Genomic DNA, 15,596 nt, shown 5'->3' with positions numbered 1-15,596 from the left:
TGTCCTAGTAATGCAAGATTGAATCAAAGTAAAACCGTAACAGCTATCCCTAGACGGTTAACATGTGTTCATGACATGGGGGGGGCTGGTTTGTGACTGTGGGGTATAGGAGCGTTACTCCTCCAGTGTATCTACTGTGGATGGACAATAAAGGGTCAGCTTCTAAAAAAATTCGGCGGTTCCTTTTGCTGCCAGATAAGCATGGTTGCTGCACCTTTAATCTTCATAATTTACAATATTCCTTTTAATCGACTGTCTATTTCCACTGAACAGCAATTTTTTAGGTTTTTCGAACCCGTTCCCTTCGAACAAGCTTTGGATAACTTGGAGGTATATCGCAGACGAAGCTTTGATGAGCAATGGAAAAGAGTGAAGAGATATTTAATTTAAGTCGGAATGTGGGTCATTGTGAGTTCCAGTGAAACACTTTATTAGAAATTAAAATGACAGAGAAAACCTATAAATCATTCTCGGATGCTGAAAGCCTTTCACAGTTTAGGGTATCAATGGAACGAGAAAGCGATAATATTTCTCAACATAGAAGATTTGAAGAATCATGTAAGTATAACGCATTCGAAATTAGGTGAGGTCTGGTGTTGACCACAGTGTAAGAAATAGTTGAAGACCCTGCGTTTCTCCATACCATCAAACGATAAGTCCAGGCAAACACGAGATAAGGAGAGGGCGCTAATAGTGTGAGGCATGCGACTTATCTTTGAATAACAAGGGCTGGATCAGTATACACGAAATGGCCAGACCACCCATCCTGAGAGACTCTGAGATAAATTAAAATTTCAATAGAGTCACTTCAGAAGGTAGAAGCTCCTTTAGTCCATGCTTTAGGTATGATAAAAATGTACTGATCTGCATACTAACTCGGTTCACTGGTAGTAGGTACGTAAATATAGCATTATAAGCACACTAGTCAAATAAGACCGCTCAGCAAATAGGTTCCAAGAGAAGGTCAAGACAGATGGCAAAAATACTTAATTTGAAAGTGGAAGGAAGTCGAAAGTCAAAGAGAAAATGATACACTGGAAAAAGGTTCTGAAAAAGAAGGTGAATAAAGAGATGAGCATTTGGTGTTTCATAAGATAGATGTGAGTTCTTCTGATAGTGGTAATAATGTGAATATCAATACAGAAGCAAAAGAGATGGAAAGGTTTTTTTTGTCAGATGATAGATGCAATAAATCAGTCAACCAAGAATAATGTAAATGAAGGATGGCAAAAAAAGTTAGAGAAATTCATAAGTAAGACAACTTCTTCAGTAGTGAAGTCTCATGAACAAAAGCGGAGTGCTAAAAATCGGGATGTCTGAGAAAGAGCTATAACAGAGAAAAGCAAGAATAAAGAATCAGAAAAGCGATTCTTATACGCAATATGGTCCCTGAAAGACCAACGAAACTATTTGAAATTATAATTTTCGGTGATTAAACTGCGTTGCTTCCAAAACCTTAATTACACTACCTTAATAACTATTTCCCTAGAGCTTGGGCGACCAATATTTACTTGAATTCTGGATATTAAAATGCGTAAGGTAGCGAAGTTATCACTAAGACAAAACGGATTAATGGCGGTAAATTGTATGTGAACAACTTGAATCTAAAACGTACCAAACTTCATCTACTCGATGATTATTAGACCCACTTTAATGGCCACGCTGAAGCGTCTAGACGGCACTATTCTACAACAGATTAAAGCGATTTTACATTTACAGCCATCAACCACCCAGTAGTCTTTTGAACAAAAAAAGAGATGGGATCTTGGATGCCCAAAAATTGGTAATATTGTGGCTGTCGCTATGTTAGGGTCATTGACACTGAAGTGTCAAACATAAGGCGAAACGGTGCGTTCTGTTGCGACAAACGCTAGAAAAGAAATGAAAGTACTGGCACTGGATAGATACCGAAGTAGTGCTAGCGAGATAAGCTGCCGCAGGTCAGATAAATTAGAAAAGTCAACGGATTAAAGTTTATTATGAAACCCGTAGTGGAAGGCTATTCAGAGGAATTGCTCAAACCTGACGTGATTTTTTATTAGTAAAGAAGCAGTACTTGTGATAAACGTTATCGTTCATTAAGAGACTCACCAATCTCTCAAATCTACTGAAGAAGAAAATAATCGAAAGTACGCTAAGTTGGTATGAGACATTGCCGAGTCTTTCATGAAACGAAGAATAGGTTGATTCCGATATTAACCTGAAATAAGTAAAAACTTAATTATCAATATTGCTCTTAGTACAATAAGAAGCTTGATGGAAGTGGCGCATGCTTTTTTGAACTTATTCCAGTCAGCGGCTGATCCCTAGTGGTTTTTAATAAATTAGTAAAATAAAAACACGAAAAAAATTATAAATGTTAGATAGTAGAATGGTAATTATTAAGAACATTAAGGGACCGTCCTGTTAGTCCATACCGCTACTATAGTTGGTGGAGGCTGATTATTGGCGAAAAACAGCTGTGAAGTTCCGAAAAGCGTGTATCGCTATATTTTTATGAACTACTTCCGAAAATGGCCATAAAATAGCCAAAGTAGTTATTTGTGATAAAATTACCTTAAGTGTTATTTCTTCGGCATAGTGTTTCAGTATGAGCCGGAGTCAATGCGTAGTCGAGACGAAAGGATGTTGGAGGATTTTTGATTTCAGCCCAGATCTTTCATTAATATATTTATATTGTGCGAATAGCTAAAAACGCCAATGTTCGAAATCATTGATCGGTAACACAAGTAATTAAAAATTTTCCTTTTCATTTAATTATGAACTCAATAGTAAATTCACGTAATATGACTGTTCACGATCTGAAACAATACTTGAAAATATGGTTAAAAAGACACCATTAAATATCATTCTCAAACTAAAAGTTTAAGAAATTAGGATTCCTTAGTTTGGAAAGTAGGATTACTTCCACCTTCTACGGATTATATCCCACCAGCCTGTGATTGACCACATAAGAATAAGGGCTAAACCATAATCCTTTTCAACGTCTCCTGTGAACAAGAACGTGGCCCTGTTAATAAACAAAACAATAATATCAGTTAATCTCCTAACCATTTTCAGACTTTCACGAGGAGCAATAAGGGACACAGAAACTGGTCATCAAAATATAGGAAATGTTGCACTATGACTGATCACAAGAATAATTTTCGTCGCAACCAAAACCACTGTCAACGCCTCGTGGAGAGAGAATAGACATCATTGTCAAAGATGACATAATTAATAATTGTCAAACTCATACTCGTTTCCAATTTCCGTTGAGGTGGGAAGGCAAGAGACCCCTATTCCTGGTAACAACAATAATTTAATTAACGCCCCTGGGTCTACCTAGCGCCTCGTGGGGACGAGAAGTAACGCCTGCCCTTCGTCACACAAATAATGTATATTGCACCCGTAACCAACTATAACTTCTTATGACAGGCTTCAAGACACCCCCGTGTCTGATCACATTAATAATGTTTTTTATACGCATTGCCATTTCCTACGCCTCTTAGAGAGTAGAAACAAACCCCTGTGAGTTTGAGTGGAATCGATTTTATTTTTAAGAAAATACATTAAACCTTTATAAATATTTCTAATTACAAGTTGCTTGAACCATTTTAATCCGAATTTAGATTAGAAACAATATTATATATAGGTTTGAGTAATTTGCATTGAATATATGATTTGAAGGGTTGCGTTTTATTCTTCATCAACTCGCATTACTGTAAAATAATTTCTGATAGCGCGTGCGGTACCTACTGGAGTTTCGGCGTCTTCTTCTGCGGTCAATAATGTAACCTTGCTGGTTTCCATGTTAACTTTTACCCGCTTGACACGATACTGATAGATTCCAGAAAATGCTTAGAGCTCTTTAAGATTGCGAAAGCTTCGCCATCGAATGATGAAATTACAATTTGTTCTTCGGTTGGTGTAGGCTTAAACTTATTATATCCTATTCTTAACCTTATCCGCTTATATACAAAAAATCTGTATCTTTGAAGTTGGAATATCCGGTTCGGATTCTTTCGAGAAGTTTGAAGAAGAAATTCAAGATGTTCAATTCCATATTCACACACACCACAAGATGGAAGCCTGGTAGGTGCAGCGAGACATGTGACAATCGGAGGAGGACTTAAAGAAGGAGATATCTGAAGGGCTGGCTCAACAGATGGGTGAAACCTATCTGAAAAAAAAAGGTCTAGCAAGAGGAAGGGTAGCAGAAGAAGAGCTGGACCTGGACCTTATAAAGTAAGGAGATCTAACCGGAGAGCGAGTTCTGTCAGTAGAAGGTAGTTCGCAGTGAGAAATACTATGAATAGGAGAGCTATCAGGTATCAACAAAAGTATTACATTTTTCTATACTCGTGAAAAAGGATAAGGTTCTGATAGGAATTACTATTAATGTGATTTAAAATTTAATTTAAATAGAGTTTGAAATTTTTATATCTATCATAGACAAGTGGACAATTTGGAAATTTCATATTAATATACTAAAATTAAAAAATAAGAACCAGAACAAAGCTTTTCTGAAAATATTGTAGCAGTCATATTAACAGCGTAGAGTCTAGATGAAATGAGTTATCAAATCTTTGAATTTCATTTATAAAATGTTCATGTCGTGTAAAGATATTTAATGAATCCAAATTTCGCAAGACATAGTCCCAGATATCAATCTGACGCTGTTATGCTAACAATTTTGTCCATTATCAATATTTGTTAAATCTGAAAGCCAAAGTATTTAATATATATTCCAGAATATAATTTAAATTTTAATAATAAAAATCAGGTTTATTTTTGGTTTAATTACGAATCTAATTCAAATTATTAACAAAATGTATTGACTGCATCAGACAAATTCAGAAAAAGCCAAGGAACTTAAAAAAATGTAATGAAATACCCGAGAATTCCATTTGAATTTATAAGACTTTCGGCTGTATTAAAAAAGAAAATAAAAAAAAATTATGAATTGAGTACTATTGCGTTTCAGACGAATTTTAATCGGACTCTGCCTAGTTGAATCGCGAAGAGCCGGACAGGCTAAGGCAAAGTCTGTATAAAAATAAAACATTTGGGGTTTTATTTTCCCGCTGCACAATGGCCTGGCTCGAAAATTCCTAATTCAAAATATTCTTAATTTTTAAGATAACTTATTGCGTATATTTATCAATTTTTGATTCAACGTATTTAATCATTCGACGCAATTTTTTTCTGACCAACATTTTTTTAAAACTCAATATGTATTATATTTAACTTAGATAGAATTAGAAAACTTAAATAATTCATTTTTAATATTTTTATTGTTCTAAGGTGGGAATAGTTTCCGAATGCAAGTCTTTTAATAAAGAGCCGATTATTTAATGCGAATTCATAGATATTCGATACAAGGCACGAGTCTATTTTTTGTGATAAACAGATTATAAATAAAAATACTCGATTTGTTAATAACATTAATGGTTTATTGTTGATTTATTTAATTAAAAATGATTCAATATACGTGTTAAATACTTTCTACTATAAAAGATAAAATGTAAAAACTTATAGATAAAAAACAATTGCAATATTTATTGTGAAAACCAACTTTCCAGTAAGAAAAAGCCAGTAATAGGTGTCTCGTTTTTCAAATTTGTTATTAACATTAAAAATATTAATTTATTGAGATCGAAAATCACTGTTTAGGCAATTCTACTAAGATTTAGCATGGAAAATAAAAAATCTGTCTTTGATTAAAATAGTTAAATTGAATATATGGTTTCAAAATGGGTTTTAAACAACACTTCAAAAACAAACTTCCTTTCAATTCGTGTTAGTTTCGTAACTAAGGGACAAATTTTATCCCCCCACTCTCTCCCACCCCTTCTTATTTAGTTCGAATCGTTCTATTTATTTCAGTTAAATTAGAGTAAATTCAGAGGAAAATCGTTGGGTTCTGCGGTCGTTTGATTGAAAAAAGTGACAAAAGTAATTTTTTTATAAAAAGTGAATATACTGACTTTAAGAAAGAAGGGTCTAACAAGAAGCGACCCAACAATGGCAGCTCGCTGCATATACATTGCCAGTCACTTGGTATATAAGTACTATTTTCTGACACGTTTCTAGGACTTCTGAGCCTCGGATAGGTTTTAAACTGTATGCACAATTATATTTGGTGTTGCCATGATTGTTTCTATGATCAGCTAGAGAACGAATGAGTTCATTTTCAAAGGGCCCCATGTGCATGGTTACGGCTAAGTACTGTAGAAGATCGAGCATTATTTTAGAATCACCATTGTAAGATACATAACACAGATTCTATTTATTTTTTGGCATGTTTGATGCGCCTCTCCTAAGACATTTTTCCTACAAGAGAAACCCTGGCGAGTTATCTGCAACTGCTTGTTAGGTATTGTAACTGTATTCACCTTCGATAATTTTCCTCCTAAAATATTTTTGTGAGTGATAGAACAGAAACTTTTTTTTGTTCTAAATACCACTGCCTGGGTCATTGACGAAAGATATAAGCCTTGAGAAACACACTGAACATGCTTTGGTCGCTTAGTCTGCTCAGGTTGCAGTATCACATATTGTAACCTACTATCTCACGGTCATAAAACGTGGTTACAGCTGAAAGATTACTCTGATTTTTCCGGGAGCAGTTGCAATTTTGTATAATGGCACCCGCTCTCGATAAAACCATTTTTTGTTCTCTAATAACAAACTGTTTAATATAATACATAGCTCATGCCGGAGCCAGATATTCACTTAAAATGATAAAGGGCCATGAAAGTATTACTTAATGTATCAGAAAGAGAAATCTTGACCCTGAATAGTAGAGCAGTATAGAAAACTCCAGTACACTGGTTTGGAATCTGGACTGGGAAGACTGCAGGTTAAGATGGATGAGTCCTAGCTAACGATGATTATATTCCCGACTGAATTTAAACGTTGACAACAAGGTCTGAAAACCTAGTTGAAGAAGACCGTCATATCACCTTTTTGAAAATAATGATGTTTCTAAAGAATTTATCAACCGCATCGCAATTGGGCCAATCGCGGCTTATCTTTTATAATTTGCCTTCTACTACTAAATCCGTCAAACCAATCAAAGACTATTGCACTTGATAGGACACGGACTCTAAAACGTTGCACCATACGCTTATGATATTGTTTTCGATTTGAATTAAATTTGGTGTGCATAGAAAATCATATTTCGAAAATCGCTTCTCTCAAACTTCAGCAGGGTAAGCTGACAAATCCAAACTAACCTTCAGTCTTTCGCTCCCGACTTTACACTAGTTGACTGGAGTTTTTTATACTACCCTACTATTTAGTCGCAAGAACGATCTTTCTATCGCATTATCTCTGACCTTTTTAGGCTTTCTTGATTTTGAGTATCTAAAAACTGTCGGCATGACCAATGCATATGCAGGATGTCCCGGACTTAAGTGTCGAGAGTTATATCTATGTACATCTATATCGATCTATATACCATTTTGACTATGGTCGGTCAGGGGCTCGTCTCTTGCCGTTTTTAAGAAATTAGTTGAATAAAACCACCAGGTAAAATATAAATGTTAGATAGTAGGATGGGAATTATTAAGAATATCAAGGCCTATTTTCCCAAGTGCATACCAATAATCTAGGTGATGGAGGCTGATTCAAGATATATAACTGCGAAAATTTCTGTAATAGTACCAGTAGTAGAAAGATTTATCGAATTTTTCTATTATTGATCTAAAGAATGGCTGATGTTAAGATAATGACTTTTTAAATCACACTGACATAAGCTGAATGATTTGTGCTGCCTTCTACAAGAGGAAAATAAAAGAGCCTTTTAAAATAGCCGAAGTTATTATCTTTGCTACAAGGAGCCTAAATGGCACTTCTTCGGCCGAGTGTTGCAGCACGAGTCGGAGTCGACGCATAGCTTAAACGAGACAAGTACTGCAATTTGCACGAGAATAAGTGACACTAAGTGTTCGTGGGTCAAATACTATTTTTTATCACACCAGTCAGTAATAAGTGCAAAAACGTTGCATACAGTACTAATCTAAAAACCCAAAAAAGTTCAAAGACTGAGTAAGAGACAAGGGAGACGTAAACTTATCTTAAAAAACTAAGCGAAAGGATATCTTCAAATCAGTTGGAGAAAGTTATAATGTCCAAAAACTCCTTAACGAACTTGTGCTCAAGTAACTGACTGGATTTACCGATTAGATCGGAGTAAGCAACCTAAAATTGCTGGCCAGGACAGACTAACTTCATAAACTTGCAGAGAAGGGCCAAGTAACAATCCTTAACCTGACATTAATTTCGAGACTGAGATCGACAAGTTAGAAAGAAGTTAGTCCGCAGTCTTGAGTGAGACCTTAGAACTACGTCCGTCGACGAAAATTTGTAAACTGAAAAATACAGCGAGAATTAGATAACTTAATTTTGTTTGAAATTCCATTAATTTGAGTTGGTGATTAATTAATTTCCGGACAGATCTTCCATGCATGAGTTGCAGGAAGGATATGAAAACCTATTTAATTTTACATATTATGAATAAGTTTCAAATTATTGATTCATGTACACACTTAAATATCGAATAGACACCTCTGTCAAAGATGATATAATTATTAATAGTCAGACTCATACTCACTTCCAATTCCCGTGGAGGTGGGTAGGCAAGAAACCTCTGCGTCTGGTCATAGTAATAATTTTCTTTACACCCCTAGATCTGTTCAACGCCTCGTGGGGGACAGGAAGCAACCCTTGTCATTAGTCACAGAAACAATGTTTATTAGACGCCCTTTCCAACGTGTCATAAACTCCAGTGAGGCGGAGATGTGCCATAGAATCATCATAAATGCTACATACTTTATAATGTTGTTATAATTGTTTTGATTAGTATCTTACTAATTTTTGGGCGTATCAAAGTTCTACAAGCAAATAAACATAAACACATATTTTTGTAGTTGTTTCAATCGATCGCGGTCGTCATGGAACCGACCACTTTCGCTGTTTCGCAGAAGGCCCCAAAATCGTATTCCCCTTTCTTGGCTGTAACCAAATTTAAATGTTAACCATGCGAGAGTCCAGTCGATTCCCATCTCGCATGGTTCTTGGCGTGGCAACTTGATGCTCCGTTAAAATGTCCTAGATCTCCTAGACCCTTTTCCACGGCTTTTTGGGAAGTAGCATGCTTGTGACTTGAAACAGAAATAATGTTTGTGAAACCACTAATATTTTTCCTAGTGGGTGGCGAAAAGACGCCTCTGTGAATTCAAGTCATCCCATGCTTCTTGATGCACTAATCGCAACCCTCTGGGGGAATGTAGAGAAAATTTTCAAAAAATCTCAACAATTCAGAAAAATAAAATCCATCTCTAATATTTCTCTAAGTAATTTGAGAACCCATCATTTATTTATTTAAAAATGTTGTGCAATTAAAATCCTCAAAATAGCGAGTTAAAGTGAAATCGATTTTATTTTTAAAATAATACATTGATTCTTTATAATTATTTTTATGATAAGTTACTTGAGTAATTTTTTCCGGACTTTAGATTACAAACAATATTATATTTATTTTCAACTTAATTTTCATTAAATATATGATGTGATAGATTTTGGTTTACTTTTGGTTAACTCGCGTCACTTTAAAATAATTTCTGATTGGTCGTGCGGCACCTACTGGAGTTTCACCGATTTCTTCTCTGGTTAAAGATGTAACTTCGCCCGTTTCCATGTTGACCTTCACCCGCTTATCACGATGCTTATACATTCCAGCGAGTGTATAAGAGTTCTCCAAGATGGCAAAGGCTTCACCATCCAATGATGATATTACAATTTGTTCTACGGTTGGTATAGGCTCAAACTTATTATGTGATAATCTTAACCTTATCCGTTTATAGACAGGAAAAGTATATCTTCGAAGTTCGAATATCCGGTGTAGATTCTTTCGGGAAGTAAGCCTGATAAATTTAAGATGTTCAAGTCCATATTCACACTCGCCACAAGAAGGATGCCTGGTAGGTGCAGCGAGACATCTGACAGTCGGAGGAGGACTTAAAGGAGGAGATATCCGAAGAGCTGGCTCAACAGATGGGTGAGACCTCTCTGAAAAATAAGTTTGAGCAAGAGGAAGGGTAGCAGAAGGAGACCTGGACCTGGCCCTCATAGAGGAAGGAGATCTGGCCACAGAACGATTTCTTTCAGCAGAAGATGGTTCAAAGCGATGATCAACAGGAATAGGTTCGCCATCAGGTAAATGTTCAAACAGTGAACTTAATTCTGCAACAAGAAACAAAGTATTACATTTCTCTACTCTCGTGAAACAATATAAAGTTCTGATACGAATTACTATTGCGGTAATTTAATATTTAATTTTAATATAGATTGAAATTTTTACATCAGTTAGAATTACTTGGCAAACATTAATTTCGTAAAATATTCTTATAACTTTTTATTTGGAAAAACTTTTTGCACCGCAGACATTTCTTGTGATATTTTCTTTTCTTTTTTATAAACAATCTCATTATTGAATGCGCCGTTTAATAGAACTATATTATTGAGTAGCCCTTTGTCCATAAACAAGTGAAAACCCTGGAAATGTAATATCAATATACCAGACTTTTAAAAAACAGAACCCAAAGTATTTAATATAATTTCTTATATATTATTCAGATTTGAATAAAAATCACTAGGTTCATTTTTATTTAAATTGCAAATCTGATATACAATCACTTAGTATTTTGGTTAAGGCAAATTCCTCGCTAATCGTTGTATCATACAAATGTAAATAGAGTTTCAAAAATATGCGTGTAAATCATAATGATCTCTCTGAACATTCATTAAAGTATACGATATACTCTACAGTTCACATCTGATGAGTTACATTTGCTTTAATGTTGGCTTCTTGAGATATTTGTATTGAATAAATCAATCCAAGGAATGATATTCATTTACAAGTGTTATGAAAATCTTTCTCAAGGTTTCAGATGAGATAAAATATTCGTTCCAGTCATGTAGATTTAAGAACCATTCTACACGATCACCGTGGATGGGGCATATTATAACAAAATTTATTTGAATAGATTTGTTACATAATGTCTTAATTAGTCTAGACCACATGAATGCTTTAAAGAAATGATGAACAAAAAATTAGGAATTCCTAAGACTCTAATAAAAATTCGAAATATTTCGCAGGCATTTGAAATCTTTTAACCAATTCGATAGGATTTAAAAGATTTTACGGAATGCTAAAGATATGAAGAAATTTTAATGTATTTCATTTAAAACCTCCAGCGATAGTTAAATAGTTCTAAACGCCACCACGCAGTCAGTTAATTGGTTCGAAAAATGACCACTGCATAATGCACAATATATATGATCACAAACTTACTAATCACAGCTAAAATATATGGCACTATATCATCGCAAGCTTCTATTTAAAACCTTATCAACAAAAGAAGAATCCGTGAAGCCTTTAAGTATCAGGAATCACGTCGAAAAATTTTATAAACAGAAAAAAGTTCGGTCACTGATAATCATCATTATCAAAGGAACATTCACTTCGTAGGACCTTCTCACATCATTTCGGTAAAGAGCTTTCGGACGCTTATTTTTCAGGGGAATTTATAGGCTCATAACAGATAGTGGTTTTAAACCAAACATCTTACATCACTCGTAGGGTAACACACAAATATACCTCTTGTGCTGTAAAAATTAAGCTCCGCACACTAGAGACATGTATAACTCTACTTGTGATGTAATATACTACTAACTCATTACAAAATTCATTATAAATTATAGTATTATTATATTCACCAATAGAATTGAATATAACTGCCAATGACAAGACCAAAGCCAAAAGGAACTTCATTTTCTTTAACAAAAAGTACTTCTTAAAGTATTAATGAATAATTCGGTTGCCTGGGGAATTTTAGAGTATTTAGGTGCTTTATAGAGGGTAATTTTTACTTTAGGATTCACGTCCTTGATTGCCTGTATCTCGAACAGGGGCGGTATACTCAATACGAAGAAAGGGGCAGTTTTCGCAAGAAATCGTCTTTTTTGGTCCATACAAATATCTTTGATTAAAATTCATCTTCTCAGTTTAAAATTCAAATATTTGGTCCAAAATTAATTTTTTGTTACGCGGCCGTCTACTTGCCAATCAACCGCCCCTGGTCTCGACATTCTCCTTGTTATATTATATATTTTTATTCAATTCTTTAGTTAATCAAACCATTTGCAGTAATAGTCTGCAAATCCTTTTGAAGGTATTTCACAAGGTGATTACAAAAAAAGACAAAAAATTGGTATACATCTATGTAATTTGTAAGAATTGTGTGGATTAAACAGAAATCAGGAATAACTAAACGAATCAATAGAATTAAAACAAATCATATTTTTTTTATAGTAGTACGAATTAAGACAGTTTCTATGTGTCTCATAATAATTAGATTATTGGCAGCAAAATTTAAGTAAAAATAGTTTTTTTTTTGTTCTGGCTGGCTTTACTAAAAACATTTTGCTGTTCTTTCCAAAATTTTGGTATACATACCTATCAGCATGAAAATCGATAAAATTCATAAAAATGCAAGTGAATTCAAGATAATTTAAAATCACTAAAAAATGTAATTAAAGTATTACATAAATTTAGGAAAAATTAAAGAACGTCGAAAAATTCAATACAATTTAATTCAAAAAATCGTTGGATGAATTAGAACAATTGAAGAGAATTTAAAAGAACTTAAAAAAATGATAAATATTAGAATTGTTCTACTTATCTATTCATAAAAATGAGAGTAAATAGAATTAATAAATAAAAATTTAAAAGCCACACCAAACTTTGAAGTGAATTTAAAAGTCGTGAAGATGAATTGGAACAAAATTGAAAATCTAAAAAATATTCATCAAATTCAGGGGATATCAGATAATTTGACAGAATGCCAAGGACTTGAAAACATTTTTAAAAAATACAATAAAATTAAAAATGGTTAGGTTCTGTGGTTATCTTATTAACAAAAGTTACGAAAGTAATTTTTTTATAAAACGTGACAATGTTGACTTTTTAAGAAAAAGTGACTAATATTTGATTTGAGAAGAAATTTAATAAAAGTGAGTTTACTGATTCTTAGGCCATGAATCACTAACATCAGATTTTTGAGCGGAGGCTACAATTTAAATTTCCAGTACCTTGGTATATTTTCTTGGTAACCAAGTGATTGCTTTTCAAAATATAAGAGCACTAAACACACAGAAAATTGTTTTTACTTATTATCATACGTATAATTTTTTGACTTTACCCTATATGTGATATTGTTCTACATCGGGGGGGCGAGAATTCGATCACGAATATAGTTTGTTTTTCAAAGTCAAGGACAACGCTCTCAGTTCTCGACTTCTCAGTCGAAATTTAAATTTGCTTCCTTTAAATTTGTGTTTTATTTAAATATTATTGATAATGATAATCGACAAGTTAGTAGTAGCTTTCTGTTTCCAGCTAACAAATTCTGTTTGCAGCATGAAGTTGGTACGCAGATATGCTTTTTTACTCAAGTTTTTGTTTTAATTTGGTTTTTTGCAATAGGTAATGAGCCTAATATTCTGATATTGAACTTCCAGTATTAGTTTCAGTGATAATAAAAGTCTTAAAATATTTCCCAATTACAATTTTTTATTTTAAGCATGAATAACGTCTTTAACTTTCTTGGTACATTATATAAAAAAATCAAAATGATTTCATACATTATTAAAACTTTACGACCTTCCTCTTTTTTCAGTCTTTCAAAATTGTAATTTAAAAAATGTTATCTTGTTGATAAGCCTTGAGCTCTAGACTTTCAACATTATATTATAAAAAAATTGACTAATTTCAAATTACACAATCAAAAATTCTGATAATATATTGAAACCTCCAAATTGGTTAGGTTTTATTTTTAGTCTTTGGATATTGTGTTGTTTGAAAATAATTATTTTTTACGGATAAAAAACAAGTTAGTACTGATCATTTATCAAATAATTAATTTCATCTTGAAATATCCAGAAAACTTCAATAAACGTTTAAATTAAAATAATTTTTAAGGGATGATAAGAGCCTTGTTATTTTAAATTAAGAACTTCGCGCAAATAATTAAATCTCAATTTGAGGTCTTCTATATCAAATAGAATACAAATTAGGAAATTTTATTTATAAGGCTTAAAAATTAAAATAATTTTACTACTTAAAGCTGTAGTTGGAATTTCACAAATCTTCTGAATTCCCTGATTTCTCTGAATTTGCAGAATTTTTTTAATTCGTTGAATTTCTGCAATTTTTTAAATTCCCAATGCTCTCTAAATTTTTCAAATTCTACCAATTCCGATTTTCTTAAGCTTTGCATTATTTAAAACTTTAAATTCATTACATTCCCTGCAATCCTTGAATATTTGGAATTGCTCAAAATATCTGAATTGCCTGAATTTTCTAAATATCCTAAATTTGATAAATATTTAAAGTTTCTTAAATTCTCTTAATTCGTAACAATCTCTTAATATTTAGAATTCCTGAAATTTTCGGAATCCTGAAAGCTCTTAAATTCTCAAAATCTCCTACATTCCTTATATATTCTGAATTCTCTGAATTTTATGGATGGCCTAAGCTCGTTTAAATTATCCGAATTTCATATAATCTTTCAATATCGGAAATTCCTTGAATATTCAAAATGCTGTAAATTCTCTGAAATGACATTCTGATTTCTCTAAATTCTCTGAAAATGACATTCTGATTTCTCTAAATTTCTGGAATATTCTGTATCCCTGAAATTCTTTGAATTCTACAAATCCCCCGTATTCATTTAATTCTTCTCAATTCTCTAAATTCTTTGAATTCATAGAATTTCTTAAATTTCTGCAATTCATCTGAATTCCTCAGAATTCTATAATTTATGAAGAAGTTCCTGAAATGCAGGGAGTTCTAATAATGTAGGAAATGACACGAATTCAAGGAATTTTGATAATGCATGCAATTTAGATGAATTTCGGTATATATTGGTGAATTCAAAAAAATCCAGTTGATCTTAAGAATTCAGAAAACTTCAAAAGAATTTTGTTCAGAAAATTAGTCTAATTTACCAATGTACTCATTTACTATAAATTTAAATTTATAGTCTGAAAACAATTACAAAAAAGGAAAAAATATTAAAATTTCAGCTTTCTCATCTGTCTTGTCTGCATTGGGCGGCTTTTAGAAGTTCGCTTCTGATTGGCTGCTTTTACTGTCCAGTTCTGTGATTGATAACGTTTCACGCATTATAACTTTGTTATTGTTTTTTTAATTTGTTCCGGAAGAAAACTGACTGGAACACTGATCAAAGATAGAAGCCTTGAGAACCATATTACATTAAAATTTTATTATCTCGTCTAATTACAACTTACTTTTCACATTTTGCTTCGACATTGGAGGACAAACAATATTGTATCTCACTTTCACATTTTTTCTCAAATTAAATTAATAGTATAAAAAATCACGGCTTACCCGCGCCTTAGATTCTTTATTTGAAAACTGCGTTGGATTGGGCGCCTGATACCGACTGGCGTCTCATGCACTTCGTCTGGAGTCATCAAGGTAATATTTCCGCTTTCCATGTTCATTTTCGCCCGTTTATCATGAT

This window comes from Belonocnema kinseyi, chromosome 3, assembly GCF_010883055.1.
Source record: "Belonocnema kinseyi isolate 2016_QV_RU_SX_M_011 chromosome 3, B_treatae_v1, whole genome shotgun sequence".
NCBI classification, from domain to species: Eukaryota; Metazoa; Arthropoda; class Insecta; order Hymenoptera; family Cynipidae; genus Belonocnema; species Belonocnema kinseyi.
This window is presented reverse-complemented; position numbering follows the sequence as displayed.